Genomic DNA, 14,932 nt, shown 5'->3' on the forward strand with positions numbered 1-14,932 from the left:
CGCAGAGCTCGAACCGCGATAGTCAAGAGAAGCCCCCTAGCGTTCCTCGTCTCCTGTTCCGATTGTTTCAGCGTTAGTATAGTGTGCTATCAGCTGCAGCAGGAGAAGAGGCGGGATTTCCGTGTGACGGAAGCGGTCAAGAAACAACAACTTCCGGGTCTGAACGAAGCTTACATCCGGGTTTTGCCCTTTCTTTGAATTTCCGTCTGTTCCAGGCGTGCTGGGAGTTTTGCAGAACTTAGGTAGGTAGGTGTGAAGCGGGGTCTTCAGTAAGCGGGTGTTAGTGTGACTTTGAGCGAAAATGTGAGAGAGGAGGAAGAATAAGAATGGCAAGGATGTTGAATTCTGTTGACTGCTCGTTTATATCTATTGTATTATATCATGGGGAAATTATGTAATGTATATATGTAATATAAATTGAGTTGTATCTGACCAATTCATATTCAGCGTAGATCCATTGAAATTAATGGAGTGGAGGGACACATTTATGCCATTCATATCTCCTCCAGCCCAGCGGAATGGGGAGTAGTAATATTTCTGGAATTTCAGTACTTTAGTTGTTATAGCAAATCAGGATTTTATTTATTTAGTTCTTGCTGTTTAAGAGAATAAGATATACAGGTCAATGGCCTGTATATAGCATAGCATCATTTTCTCTCAGTGGCAAACCAGATGCCTGTGGGAAGCCTGAAAGCAGGATCTGAATGAAGATCCTTTGACAGTGGAGATGGAACCCAGCCGTAGGTAGCCTTATTCAACATGAATTTGCTACCCATGTTGATGGTATAGTTTTATAGTTCCATAGTTTTAACTGTGTGCTGTGCTTTTATAAAACCCAGTCTTAAAAAACAATACTGTATGCTGTGCGAAAATGTACTTTCAGTCCTTTCGTTCTTACATTTATGTATATTTCTGTATACTTTGAAAATGGATTAGATTTATGATGTGTCCGTATGCTAGTATGTTCTCACTAAAACTGATTAAAAACAATATTAGGAACAGCAAAAAATCTCAAACTAGGCTTGCTCACTGCATTGTAGTGTTGTCCTAATGAAGCTCTCCCCTCCCTTGTCATATTGCGTTGGGAAATGGGTATCTAGGCTGGATTTGTACTTCTACCTTCTATTGTTCTTTTATTGACTATTTTATGATTTTATATACTATAAGCAGGCTTTGGTGGGAGAGGGCATTCTCTGTGCCAGCCCTTAAGTTGTGGAATTAGCTCACCACAGAGATGTGTCTTGCACTTACACTATATAGTTTCGATTGTATGTTGAAGATACATCACTTTACCCTCGCCTTTAGTGCCTGAGCTATGTATTTTTATGACCCACCCAGTTCTCTTGACTGTAATTTGTTTGTAATATTGCTATAATCCACCCTGGGACCTTATTGTAAAGGATGGCTAAGAAATCAAATCAACAACAACAACACTTTGTGCACCACATTCTACAGTATGACTGGCTTCTGAAACTGTAGTTTTTGTGAAAAAGGTTGGGATCTTAAAGTAGCTTATGGTGTGGCTAAACCTTGTATATTGAACAAAAACTAGCCTATGTATAAATTTGGGTCACTCCGAGCTTTCCGGCAGCTGAATTCTACAAATGGAATAGAAGCACTCTTTGAATGAATGAATTTTATAGTGGTGTTTACTAGAAAAGCATCTTAATAGTTATGCTTGCTTTTCTTGGCCATGGCACCACCTTGTGGTCATTCGTATATACACTTTGTTGTTGTCCTGTGGGTTGTAAATAGCTTCTATGTGCATTTAAATAGAAACCAACTCACAGCCTGCTTTTAGAGAGAGAAATATAATGGTGCATATTAATCACGCCAGGACTGGAAGTTAAATCAGGCTTGGCGGAAGCTTTCCTACATTTATGCCATTTTCAGTGAGAAATGATCCCATCTTCCTTAAAAAGATGATGAAAACTCTTGCTAGTTAGCAAACAGTTGCTATGAAAACCTGTTCACCCAAGCCATGTCAGGCTTTCTGCAATCCCTCAGAGGCTTTTTTCACACTTCCCATCTTTAAAGTGTAGATTTTTCACATCTAACTATCCATTTTTAATCTGCCTTTCTTGTTTCTGTGGTGAAAGCTTGGCTGCAGCTGTAACACTGCTGGCTAAGTAACAATTGTGCTGCACAGTGAAATATCACAATATGGTACTATGTAAGGCTGACACCAGTGACATGGAGTACAAATTCTTCCAGTACTTCCTTTTCCTGTGGCAGTTTTTCCATTTCATAATTTCGTTAGTAATGATTAATGCATGCCAATAGTGAATATATACCTGTACAAGGCAATCTCGGCAGTTTCAAAGCTTCGTTTACTAAATACAAATAAAATAAGCATGCAGAATTAGATCACCCTGTAGGACAACAGAAAATGTTCTGATGAAGACTGAAAAATTGTCAATACAAAATTTTCTGTAATACCCGTGTCACTGTCTGAGGCATGCAGTTTTTAAAAATATTTTTTGGGTTATATAAGTCTGAGGGGTTTCTGTATTTCTGCAAACTCTGAGGATCCTCCAAGGTGCCTGATATCTCCTCTGTATGTGTGTGTGTGTGTGTGTGTTTTTGGTGTCACTTATGCCACTTAAAGAACCTGATTCGGAGAAGGAGTTCACTATTAGCCCATTTTGTCAAGCCTATATACTGAGAGTAGACGGTTAGGTCTCCTTAGGGGACATAAAGCTGTTCCATTCATTCTGTAAGAGAGTAAAAAAACCCCTGGCAGCCTACTATTTATTGAACAGCGCTCCCTCCTGAGGAAGAAGAGAAATGCCATTTCTGTGGGGGCTCCTTAATATCCCGAGGTTAAATGTATTGAGCCGAGATAATGCTGCTTTGTAATCAATATAAATAAATCATCTCTTGAATTTTGACAGAACAGTCTTGCTCATTTTCTTCTGCGAACTCAGTGGTGCAGAATGATTTGACTGTGGAAAGAGAGAATGGTTAGAGCAAGGCACTGGCATAATAGCTCAGTAGCAGAGTGCAAACAGACATCTGGGGACGAAGCTTTGTGTGTGTGTATATGCAACTGTATATGCAGTTGTTGTCCCCCCCTTTGCTTTGTATGATGAGGGGAGGATGATGCAGCCACTGCACTCGTGTAGATGCAATGCGAATAATACTTGCTCTGATAAACCACTAATTATCTGAATATAGGAAGCTGCCTTATACTGAGTCAGGCCAGTGGTCCATGTGGCTCAGAGTACTGGGCAGAGGCTCTGCAGGGTTTCAAATATGACACATCCCCAGTTTTACCAGGAGATGCCAGGGACTGAACCTGCAAACGTCTGTGTGCAAAGCAGATGCCCTACCACTGAACTACAACCCTTCACTTGTCAAAGGCTAAATATCTTCTAGCTCAGTGTTCATTCGTCTAGACCTGTATTGTCTACACTGACCAGCAGTGGCTGTCTAGGGTTCCATGTGGAGTTTCTCCCAGCCCTACCTGAAGATGCCAGGGATTGAACCGGAGACGTTTTTCATCCAAAGCAGACATGCTACCACTGAGCTATGGCCCTTTCCCAAATTTATTTCATTACTATTTTATTTTGCCTTTCTCTCAAGCAGCTCAGGACAATAAGGAGAGTCTCCAGCTTAATTTTATCCTCACAACAATCCTGAGAAGTATGTTTGGCTGGGAGAGAGAGAGTGACTGGCCCAGGGTCACGCAATTAGCTCTATGGCCAAGAGAGGATTTGAAACTGGGTCTCCTTAGTCTCAAAAAGTTAAAGAACCCCTGACCGTTAAGTCCAGACGCGGACGACTCTGGGGTTGCGGCGCTCATCTCACTTTACTGGCCGAGGGAGCCGATGTTTGTCCGCAGACAGTTTTTCCGGGTCATGTGGCCAGCATGACTAAGCTGCTTCTGGTGAAACCAGAGCAGAGCACAGAAATGTCGTTTACCTTCCTGCCGGAGTGGTACCTATTTATCTACTTGCACTTTGACGTGCTTTTGAACTGCTAGGTTGGCAGGAGCAGGGACCAAGCACCGGGAGCTCACCCCATGGCGGGGATTCGAACCGCTGACCTTCCGATCGGCAAGCCCAAGGCTCAGTGGTTTAGACCACAGTGCCACCTGACACTATCTACTAGGACCTTGGCCAGGGACAGCTATCAAAGTTGTGTGGGATCTTTTGCATGCAATGCTTGTGCTCTACCAGTGAGCTATGGCCTCTCTTTATATTATAACAAATTAACAATGGCATGGTCAATAATTGCATCTCTGTGTGCCTTTTGCACCTTTATCCTGTCAGTGAGTGCAGTATGACACAGTACAGTAAACCTTTCTTGCTTTTCACTGCCCTGTGATCTTCAGATCAAGGGCAGTATACAAATTTAATAAATAATAGCAATAAAAATTTCACCAATCGCCATTGCATCTTTCCAAGAAATAATAGTTTCAGAAAGATGACACCCAGGGAATATAGAAACCTATGCTGGAGTGTTAACTTGATGTTCTATGTATCCAATATTGTGTTGCAAAAACTATTATATATAAAAATTATGCAGTTGTTGGAGTACCAAATAGTTTTCTCACACATACATACACGCATCCATGTGTACACAAACAAACAAACAAACAAACATTCCTTCTTTCCTTCCTTTACTGGCTTCAAGCCATGTGCGTTTCTTGAAAATATCCATCTGATTTTAAACTCACATAGTTTTACCAAAGTCCAAGTTGTATAAAGTGGGACCTGTTTTTATCAAGGTCCAAGTTTTCTGTAAACATTCTGATTTTGTAGGTTTTTAATTGAATTCTGACTTCCTGTCCTTGCAGTAGTAAGCATATATACACAATCACATTATGAACACAAACTGCAGTAACTTTTAAAAACAAAGTTCAGCAGACAGAATTTTGATTTTAAAAAAATGCCATTCATGTTTCCCCCCCACAGTTGTGAATTGACAGATAACAGCAGGCGCACAAGTCAGATTTCCCAGGTAAGTACTAATTTTCATATTGTTCCAGGCTTTCAAAGGTTAGAAATAGCTGCCTTATACAGAGGCAGACATTTGATCCATTTAGCTCAGTATTCCCTACACCAGACCTTTCCGAACTTTTCGTGTTGGTGACATTTTTTAGACATGCATAATTTTGCAACACAGTAATTCAATTTTACTAGCAAACTAGAGGCTAAACTAACCCCTTTCTAGCCCTGGGAGAAGCATGGGGAGCGTTCACACAACACACCAACACATTGCAGCTGACACACTAGCGTGTCATGACAAACAGTTTGGCAAGCTCTGCCCTACACTGACTGGCAGCAGCTCTCCAATGTTTAAATTACTTACGTATCCTCACAACAATGCTATGAGGTAGGTTGTCCTGGGAGACAGTGATTTGCCCAGGGCTATGCTATAAGCTTCACAGGTGAGCAGGGGTTTGTATTTATGTATCACGTACAAACCTTATATTTTGTTTTGTCAATATAAAAACTGCTTCAGCCATTTTTCCCTGCCAAAGAAGAAAATGAACTTAAGTTTTTCTTTCTTAAACAAATGACTTTTTTAAAAAAAATGTTTGCTAGCTATTGGAACAGAGCCAAAATCCAGTTGTTGTAGCTTTATAAGTTTTGACCTGGAAGTCCTTTATGTTATGTTGCACTGTCCACTACAAATATTTCTCTTCTTTATTCTATGCATCCAAGCCCAGTGCATTTTATTTTCTGCGTGTAAATTTTACAATTTTGATGGTTGTATTTGATAAATTGCAGGCGTTGGATCTACGTTACTAATACCAGTTCTTAAAATGTGTTAAGCTTGAAGGTGTTGCTTAAAATCTCCTTTTAAATAATAATATAAAAAACATGGTGATAGTTATAGTCACGCTGGTTCTATGCACTTCCAGTACCAGGAGGGAGCATTTGTCTGAATAGCAGTTCTTAGGCTTCACAAGAGAAGAGTGCTATTGCTTCTGATTGGTCACTATGGGACACAGGTAACTGGGCTAGATCGGGCCTTTTGGTCTGACCCAGGAGGTTTCTTTTTACGTTCTGACCTAGCCAGGCTCTTATTTTCTTTCTTGTTCTCTTTGGTTCTTCCCCCTCCCTCCCTGGAGAGAAATGAGTACAAAGCAATTCTTTTTTTTAAAAAAAATAATTTTTATTAACAGGCCAATCACATCACATTAATTCCAAATTATACAGCCAAATTTTAAATTTTGTTGGGGGTACCCGTACATCAAGCTTCGAACGAGTCCAAACATCACTTGTATTGCGGCTTTAATTAAACAGTTCTATCCAGTGCAATCCAGATAGTCCTTTATTACTTTCTTCATCTTCTTGTTGTTATCATATATTCCTTTCTTTGCGATCTCTGATAATCTTCACAAGAGATTAGAGACAGGCATCCTCTGTGTGGGTTTTGTACACTCCAAAGATCATCTCACTCAGGGACAGCTGCCATTTCACGCTTCCATAAAAAATTAATCTTTGGTCTGTCCTTTAATTTTCTCAGGCTTGCCAAGTATATCAGGAGGGCTCTGTCAGGTTAAGATCACATTCCAACCATCCTTCTCATTCCAATGGTCCTGATTCTCCTCCCCCGTCTTTCTTTCTCAGGCAAGCCTGTCTTAGCGAGACGCCATTTTAAGCTGCGTCATAAAATTTTCCTCCGTTCTCGTTGTTTACCGATCATCTCTTTAACTATAATCCACTCCACACAGTTCTTGAATTCCTGCTTGTGGTTAGTAAAACGCAACGATCTTATTTCTTTCTGGGGTGGAGGGTTATTAATATCACATAATGCAAAGAAAAGAAAAGTTTTTTCCTCCACCCCCCCTTCATTCCAAACATACAGTCTCTTAATGGTGGTTCATCAGTTGATTTACTTATCCATCTGTCACTCCAGTCACAGAGATCCATTAATCAGCAGTCTTATCTCTCGAACGTTGCTTGATGTATGTGCTTTAGCTTCATTCCAATCATATGTTTCCAATTATAATTCCGAGCTAAAGCAAACCAGCACGCACTGATTGGAACCGGCGTCAGGAAGAGCCGAGCTCATAGAGGACTCATGCTAAGTGACCTGCACCCCCTTCTCTCGAATCCGGGGGTGCATTGTGGACACCACTGGCAAGGCACCCCCCCATCTCCTGGGGGGGGGGGTAGGAAGACTGCATACTTCCCATAGCAACCTCTTAATTACCTCGTATGAGTCGGAGAGATGTTATTGTCGGTCATCTTCCAATGCGCCACCTGGTGGCTCCGAGTACAAAGCAATTCTTTGTGATAGATACTCTATCTATCTGTGATAGTTTTATCTACTTTTTTATCTATATATTTTTATCTATATTATCTATATTTATCTTTATTTCCAGTTTATCTATATTTTTTCCTTTCCCATCCTCAAACATAAGACGCTCTTTGGCTATTAACCACTCCAAAGGCTACTAACCCTGATGGCTGTGCTCTGCCCCTGCTCAGAAACAGCATGCTTCTGAAGACCAGGTGCTGGAAACCTCAGGAGGGGAGAGGGCTCTTGTGCGCAGGTCCTGTTTGGGAGCTTCTCACAGGCCTCTGGTTGGCTGCTGTGAGAAGAGGATGCAGGACTAGATAGGTCACTGGCCTGATCTTGCAGGATTCATCTTATGTTCTTGTACCTTCTGAATTTGGTCTGAAGTTTCGGGAGCTACCGAATTATCTTTGGGCTACTTTATAGAAGCCGTCCTTCATGTCTGTTCAAAATCTCTCCAAAAGGGGCTTTGTCCAAAGCGGAGGCCCACACATTGTGCGTGTGCCTTGCTTTTGGCCTTCTCGCTGGCATGGGTGAGAAGCAAGATGCGAAACCTAAACAGGCCTTTGTTCTTACCTTCTCAGGTTTTTACATTCTTATCTGTTCCATTTACCACTTTGGTATATGTCTTCTTGGCCGGCTAGCTTCTGATTTCTCGCTCACCCTAAAAGCTCAAAGGGGTGTGACAGCCCTTCCTTATCTCATTTTGTAGGTTGCCTCTAACTTGCCAAAGCTGAATAGCTTTCAAGATGGGCTACAGGAAAATTATCCTGAGGTCGTGCTCCCTTCTCTATATACTATACAATCACAAAAACACCCGATAGATCAGGTTTATTAAACTTGGTTGTTCAGGCTTGGTGTTTCTGATACTCTGGGCTTATGGCTAGACCCTTGAGGTCAACTTTGAAAGCCTTGCAGGAAGATTTACTTCTTGATTACTTTTTGAAGCAGTTGCACACCTTGATGCCTGGGGATACGTGTTGAAAGCACGGTTAGTGGTGCACATACCCAGGCAGCCAGAAGCTGAGACATTTACTGCTGCTCTATTCCTGTATAGTTAACAGAGATGAGGTGGAAATAGAGCTTCAGCTTTGAAAAATTGATTAATGGAAGCTGAGGTGTGGCAGAGCAGAAACTAGTAGCAAAAGGTCACCCCACAGAAGCTGCATTGGGGGAAGGCAAGGGACACACAGAGAAGCCCAACAGATACTGGGGATAAATGTATTGATACCTGATGTATGAATTTCAACATATTTTGAACCAATTGTGCTTTATCAGACAACTGTGTTCTCTGCCATTTTTTTTAAAAAAGTCTTTCTTCAAAAGGAGCCATTGCCTAATCTACTGATTCTCTTCATCATTATGTATGTGGGGCTCAGAGGACCCCGTTCTATTTAAAACTAAATTTGCAGTGATTTATGGCTAGAATCCAAAGAGCCAGTCCTGCAGCGCAGACCTTTGCACAAGCATTCAGGAATGAGTTACCCTCAGTTCAGTGGGACTTAAGCTCAAATGTGCCTATTAGGATTGCAGCTGTGGGTTCATACAAGGGGCTTAAACTAGCCCAATGGGACTGGTTTACTTGGGCAGCTGATGCTCTCCCCATTCCCTACGTGTCTGGGATGCATCATAAACTATATGAAACGCCCCAAGGTTTCAAAACCAGTTTGCTGCTCTTTGAGCTCACAGAACCAGTTGCCTAATTTGTTGGCTCCTGGCCCATTTTATCTGTTGATAAGTGAGTATGTAAGGTTTTCCCACTATGTAGAACCTTTAATTGGGCAAACAGGAAAAAGAGGAATTGCTCTCAGTTGATGAGCTGAACTAAAATCACCAACCCATTGTAGAACGTGAACTAAATTATGTTGTTCTGGTTGTTGTGTTGTTGTTGTCATTGTCATTGTACTGTGGTATGATTCACTGCCTATCCGTATTGTACATCTACAAGTAGGGTCAGGTTTTACTTTTGTTGTTGGATGAACTCCTCAATACATCTCTGTTCTATTATGTTTTATTCTATGTATTTGGGTTTAAATTATGCACAGGCAGTTGTGTATTTTATATAATGTAAGTTGCTGAAAGAAACTGTCATGTAAAGGTAAAGGACCCCTGACCGTTAAGTCCAGTCGTGAACGACTCTGGGGTTGCGGCGCTCATCTCGCTTTACTGGCCAAGGGAGCCAACGTTTGTCCGAAGTCAGTTTTTCCGAGTCATGTAGCCAGCATGACTAAGCCGCTTCTGGCAAAACCAGAGCAGTGCACGGAAACGCCATTTACCTTCCCACCGGAGCGGTACCTATTTATTTACTTGCACTTTGATGTGCTTTCATACTGCTAGGTTGGCAGGAGCTGGGACTGAGCAACGGGAGCTCACCCCGTCACAGGGATTCAAACTGCCGACCTTCCGATCAGCAAGCCCTAGGCTCAGTGGTTTAGACCACAGCACCACCTGCTTCCCTAACTGTCTTGTAGGAAGCAGTTAATAAATGAAAAATATTATCGTTATTAAACTGATTAATTAATCGCTCACTACAGATTCTCTGATTTTACAAAAGATTAAGAGCCAAATGCAAATAGTACTTTACTGTATAATCATGCTTTGGTTCTGATCTTTTCGCTAAGAAATATACATAGGGCAAGATACCCTATCTGGCATTCTCTTGGATATAAAAATGTATCACAATATTGACAGGTGGAAGACTTCAGATTTTCCCCATGAGCTCTCCTTAATTTGCGATGCACCCAGATCTGTCTCCTCATCTGCACAGCGAAGAATGCAACCTTATTATCCGTCTGCTCAAGGAGTGCCACAAAGAGGTAGGACTTCTGCCTAAACCCAAAGCACACTGAAATGTATCCTGATAGAAAGGGCTTATCCCAGAATTCTACAGATAGAGGAGATGGCCTTTGGGCAGTATGGCCATGAAATAGCTAAATACATTCTAAAGAGCAGCTCTCACTCTCTTTCTTTCTTTCTTTCTTTCTCTCTCTCTCTCTCTCTCTCTCTCTCTCTCTCTGTCTGTCTCTCTCTCCTTGGCTCAGCGGCACACACAGTGTTGCTGATGGTGCCTTTAGAAAGTTCAGCAGGTTAAACTGATTCAGCAGCTGTGCAGGTTTGCCCATTTTCACAAGAGACAATTTTGTTTACCCTTTTCTTTCTCAATATAATGTAACACCCAGAAGCATCCATATTACTGCAGGTACGTACAGACGGGTTTATTGCTCTTAATACAGCTGGCACATTAAGAGCAATCAAAGTGCTGGGCTTGCCACACAAGCCTTTTCAAAATTAATGCTGAGAGATTTTGCCTATAAGGCAGTTGCTGGGTTAGGTTTTGGGTGGGAGGGAGTTGCTAGGTGCTTACGATTCTCAAATATGATGGAGAAGTCAGCTTGCAAGGGTGTCCTGTAGCCATGGGCCTTGTATCGCTCATCCGACTCCTTGGCTGCCATTGTTCTCTTCAAGCAATGAGAACTTTGCTGCTGCTGCTACCACCTAATTACGCCATGGTGGGTAATTAAGTGCTGCCTTTTGTTGCTCGGTAGAATTCATCTGCGGTAACATTCCTGCCTGGCCATGGCTGCAAGGGAGCCTTTTTTCGGAATTAATATTCATGAACAGCTCTAATCCTTTCATGTTTTAGAAAGGCTAGGTGAAATGTTACATATAATTATAGGTTAACAAGATGTGGTTTATGATCAGTCCTACTTGAAACCTATATTTGATTGCTGGAAGAAGAGAAATGGAAGCACAGCCAAGGAAGGAAGGAAGGATCTTTTACTCTCAGTATAAAGATGCAGATGATGCATTTGACACGTTAAAAATTGCTAACTGTTCTCTAGCTGTGCATGTAGAAGCAACAATAAAGAGTTAATTAGCTGAAAATAGTTTCCTGCAGAAGGAAGTAGAATATCTGCATTTGTGGTCCAGGTCCCAAAAATAAATTTCTTTATTTTCTAAATACTACCGTATTTTGCGCCCCATAAGACGCTCCGGCCCATAAGACGCACCTAGTTTTTTTGGGGGGAAATAAAGAAAAAAAAATTTATTTCCCCCCCCAGGTGCGGGGCTGGAAGAACCAGGTCGGGGAACAGTGGGAAGGCACGCTCTGCCTCCCCGCTGTCCCCCGAGCTTGTGGGGCTGGCGATGGGGAGAAGGGCACCAGTCCCGGGAGGGCAGGCAGCTCTGTGCCGCCTTCCCGAGCGGGGCGGGACTTAGCGCCCCGCTCGGGATGGGGGCGTAGACCTGCCTGCAGTCCCGGGACGGCAGGCAGCTCTGTGCCGCCATCCCGAGCGGGGCGGGACTTAGCGCCCCGCTCGGGATGGCGGCATAGACCTGCCTGCAGTCCCGCGACGGCAGGCAGCTCTGTGCCGCCATCCCGAGCGGGGTGGGACCTAGCGCCCCGCTCGGGATGGCGGCATAGACCTGCCTGCAGTCCCGAGCCGGTCTCCCGAGGGTTGCGCAGAGCTTCCTGAAGCCTGGAGAGCGAGAGGGGTCGGTACGCACCGACCCCCCTCGCTCTCCAGGCTTCAGCGAAAGCCTGCATTCGCCCCATAAGACGCAGGCACATTTCCCCTTCATTTTTGGAGGGGAAAAAGTGCGTCTTATGGGGCGAAAATTACGGTACTTACAAAAGAACTTCCCCCTGTTTCTTAGTTAACTTATATGGTCCATTGATTGTTTCATGTTAGGACTTTGGAAACATGCTTTTATTGAGATTAATACAAGGCAAGTATAGGAAGTGGGGTGGAAACCAGCATACAAATTCAATGCAGCTGCTAATAATTTTGAAACAGTTATACAGTCCTGTACTGAACTGGTGCCTAGGCTCCTAAAGGCTTTTGTGACTTACTGCTGTAGTAAGCACTGAACTGGTTGTGGTTAGGATTGAGCCAAATTGGAGGGGGAAGTGGTTCAAACAAACAAACAAACAAACAAACAAACAAACAGACAGACAGACAGACAGACAAACAATCCAGTGAATACGTGTGTGTGCACACGTAAAAATGACACTAGCCTGTTTAGAGGGGGGCAGGAAGCATTGCTCTGGCTCTGTGACATGAGGTAACTAAATTTAATAGTTTATGCAGCATAACCAAGGTTTGTCCTATGTTTACAATACATGGTTTGTCTGAGAGAGCTAAATCACGAGCCCATTAAGCTTAGTGCATCAGCCAAATGACCAACAAAGAGCAAAGTGACTGCAATATGCTCTCTTTGAGCCTGCATGTTGCGCTTCCACACTATACTGTGGTTTGACTTGTGAACCAGACAGCTTCCTATGCATTCTATGGGTGCAGCAACTATGGATGAGAGTCTTTAGGTTTGGGTTGGGGGAAATCTTTCAACTGCTGGCTCAACTACTCAAGGCCTCTCTTGGGATGTGTGTCCAGGAACAATGCCTATGCTCCACCCCCACCCACTTCCTGCCCTTTCCCTTTCCGATGGTTGGCAGGGGGAGTGTCAATCACGAGGTGAAAAGAAAATAAGTAGCTGTTACTATTAGTATTCTCTTATATCCCACGTAATACCAAAATAGGCTTCTAAGCGGTTTACAAATATAAAAACACAAGCATGGTGTCATACAGCTGTTGGTGATGACAACTGGAAGTTGGGAAGCCAGGCCCAGGGTTAAGCCTGGGTTAGGGAGTTAAGGTCCTGAAGTAGACTGGAGAATATTTTGTACTGTGGATTTGTTTTCATATTTCAAATTGTAAACTACCTTGGCAGAAAGGTATGTGTGCAATGAATAAAAAATAAAACACTGACATCATAGCCTTGGTCAGCTAATTAACGTACACAGTCATGAAACAAATGCCTTTGTCTTGGTTTGACCCATGTTGTCAGAAGTGCCACAACCTCCATTTTTTTGGGGGAGGGGGAGTTGGAAAGGAAATCCAGTGTGACTGATTATGAATTACCATTACCACTAATTTAAACGTAAATTATAATCTTCACTTTGAACTCTTCCCATGTCCACCAACACTTTATATTGTTTCATTGATAACATAAGAGGAAAAATGACATTTACGTAATCTAAGCACAACCACAAGCGCTCCAGATCAGGTGTTTAGGTGTGCAATATTGAATGTTACCTGTTAACCCTGTTCTATCCTCTTTCCCCTTCGCTTTTGCTTTTGTTTAAACCAATTCACAAACCAAGAACTTGTACATTGACTGTTAATGATGAATCCTATCTTGTAAATATTACTTCAAAACTGTTATACTGTTTTTTGTGATATACAAATGACATGAGAAGACTTGGTGTATTTATTTGTATAATTTATTATTACTGTGGTCCTGTTTCTCAGCACTCCATCATGAGATATTTTGGTCGTTGCAATGATTTTGACAAAGAAATGAGGCGATGCTTAAAGAAAGAGGTAAGCCACAGACAATGAGGCCAGACCACTGAAATATTCCCAAATACCCCTTTCAGTTTTGTGCCTTCCTCTTGACAAGTGGTTCCCAAGGTGGGCTGTACCAATCCCAGGAAGGGCAGTGGGATTATCTATGGGGGTACTATGAGGCAAGGGGATAGCTGGATGTGTAAATGACTAACAGACTTTGAAATGTTGGTATCAGTGGATCAAGTTCCACAGTTTCATTGAATTAATTGAACTAAATAGTTTTAATTTGGTTTTGAATAAATGTGAAATTAGTTATTACTCTTTTGAATTTTATGGTGTTGTTATATTTAGTAGGTCATGCAAACAGCTCTTCTGAATGATGCTTTTTGTAGAGCCGGGTAGGGGGCATTGGGGATGAGTTTATGAAACCAAGCATGGCCTGAAAAAGTTTGAGAACCCCTGCTCTTGAGTCTAGGGGTCCTGCTGGAATTTTACAAAAGCGTTTGAACCCATATTCCCCTAAGCTGTCTCCCATCAGAAATCATCCACCTGGGGGACCACACTCAGTGCCAAAATCCAGGCTGGAGAGGATCTAGACAATTTGTTTAACCCGCCCACACCTGCATTGCCACAACCTGCTCACACACCTTGCTCCAAAAATGGATACTGGGCAATCGTTCAGATCCTTTGGCAAGGTTTGTTAGCCCTCATGGTTTAAAAATGTACACAGAGTGTTCCCTTGAAGTCTCAGAAAGCATATGGAGCTGTGGAAAGAGCTGCTGTTCACTTTTGAAAAATGGAGTAGCTAAAGATGCAAATTAAATAATAACCTTGTTGTTGTTTAGTCATTTAGTCGTGTCCAACTCTTCGTGACCCCATGGACCAAAGCACGCCAGGCACTTCTGTCTTCAGAATAATAATAATAACCTTAGTGGGCTGCTTTGGTGGTGGTCCCCACCCCAACCAATGCAAATGTAATTTGTGTTCTACAAAAAAAAATGTATTTCCTTTTCGAGTGATAAACCCATGCTGCATTTTTAATGTAGTGACATGACTTATCTATTATTCATTTATCGCCTTGTTTTTCCTGCCAGTATCAAGAAAACAGAGCCAGGAGCCAAGCACACGCAGAAGAGATAAGACGAAAAATGAGAACTTCAGAACCATAGATAGAGCTGAGGACTGGGCAACATACGGATGGCCAAAGGAGTGTGTTGTCTCATGTCTTCTGGGTACCTAAATAAAGAAAACTATTTAAATCCAAAACATTTGCAATAAAAATGGCTGCGATGTTGGCAACTGTTCAGTGCACTTTAATTATTTGG

General features: G+C 42.4%; 1 protein-coding gene and 1 long non-coding RNA gene across 2 annotated transcripts in view; one reads left to right on the plus strand and one right to left on the minus strand.

Annotated features, from left to right (window-relative positions):
• Positions 1–14,932, minus strand: part of LOC308591775 (protein phosphatase 1 regulatory subunit 3E-like) — a 231,035-nt gene that overhangs the window by 59,731 nt on the left and 156,372 nt on the right. The gene's annotated exons all lie outside the window — the stretch shown is intronic.
• On the plus strand, positions 93–14,766 carry LOC308591783. Its single transcript, XR_014010249.1, has 4 exons — positions 93–242; positions 4,920–4,965; positions 13,569–13,640; positions 14,702–14,766. It is a non-coding gene; the product is annotated as an uncharacterized lncRNA (long non-coding RNA).

Source organism: Podarcis bocagei (genome assembly GCF_964188305.1).
Source record: "Podarcis bocagei genome assembly, chromosome: 7".
NCBI lineage: Eukaryota > Metazoa > Chordata > Lepidosauria > Squamata > Lacertidae > Podarcis > Podarcis bocagei.